At 52.2% G+C, this 1,116-nt stretch overlaps 1 pseudogene across 1 annotated transcript; it reads left to right on the top strand.

Annotated features, from left to right (window-relative positions):
- The first annotated feature begins 574 nt into the window (after positions 1–574).
- On the top strand, positions 575–1,111 carry LOC109371804 (ferritin heavy chain pseudogene; annotated as a pseudogene). Its single transcript, XR_002121931.1, has one exon. The product of XR_002121931.1 is annotated as a ferritin heavy chain pseudogene (transcript).
- The last annotated feature ends 5 nt before the right edge of the window (positions 1,112–1,116 follow it).

The raw sequence follows: 1,116 nt of genomic DNA, 5'->3' as shown, positions 1-1,116 counted from the left end.
CACGTTCAACAATAGCTTGACCCTGTGGATTGTAAGGAATCCCAGTGTGTGCGAAATTCGCCATACAGCGCAGAATTGCGCAAATTTAGAGCTTGCATAAGCAGGACCATTGTCTGTTTTGATAGAACGAGGCAGGCCCATAATGGAAAAGCAAACAAGTAATCGACAACAGGCATGGGCGGTGGTCTCTCCTGTCATAGCATTGGAGACTAAAAAACCAGAAGTCGTATCTATAGTAACATGAACAAAGGATGTCCGCCCAAATGAAGGAACACGAGTCACATCCATTTGCCAGATAGCATTGGGGACTAAACCTCGAGGGTTAACTCCTTCAGGACGCTCTTGTGAAGCGTTAAAAATCTGACAAGTAGGGCACGTCTGTATAATTTGAGGAGCTTGGTTGTTAGAGATAGCAAACCGCGAATGCAGACCATCTGCATTAGCATGTGTTAGGGAATGGAAGTGTGTTGCCTCTGCAACTTGAACACTTCCAGCTAACGAATCAGCAATTGAATTGCCTTGTGTCTGTGGACCCGGCAGGGTAGTATGTGCACGATACAGAAGGGGTGCTGACAGTCTTCGCCCGGAGTTGCCGCGGTTTCCTGCTTCAACAGTGCTTGGACGGAACCGGCGCTCATTCCTCCATCCCGCCGGCCTCTCAGCTCTACCCTTCGCCACCTGCCCACAGCGCCCTCCGTCCGCCCTCAGGTTCCCGCCACCGCTCCAGCGCCGCCGAGCCGCCGCCGCCGCCGCCTCTCCTTAGCCTCCCACCATGACGACCGCGTCCACCTCGCAGGTGCGCCAGAACTGCCACCAGGACTCGGAGGCCGCCATCAACCGCCACATCAACCTGGAGCTCTACGCCTCCTACGTCTACCTGTCCATGTCTTACTACTTTGACCGCGATGATGTGGCTCTGAAGAATTTTGCCAAATATTTTCTTCACCAATCTCATGAGGAGAGGGAACATGCTGAGAAACTGATGAAGCTGCAGAACCAGCGAGGTGGCAGAATCTTCCTTCAGGATGTCAAGAAACCAGAACGTGACGACTGGGACAATGGGCTGACTGCAATGGAGTGTGCGTTACACTTGGAAAAAAGTGTGAATCAGTCACT

Source organism: Hipposideros armiger, unplaced genomic scaffold (assembly GCF_001890085.2).
Source record: "Hipposideros armiger isolate ML-2016 unplaced genomic scaffold, ASM189008v1 scaffold_592, whole genome shotgun sequence".
Lineage (NCBI taxonomy): Eukaryota > Metazoa > Chordata > Mammalia > Chiroptera > Hipposideridae > Hipposideros > Hipposideros armiger.
The sequence above is the reverse complement of the archived record's forward strand: the minus strand, read 5'-3'. Positions and strand labels throughout refer to the sequence as shown.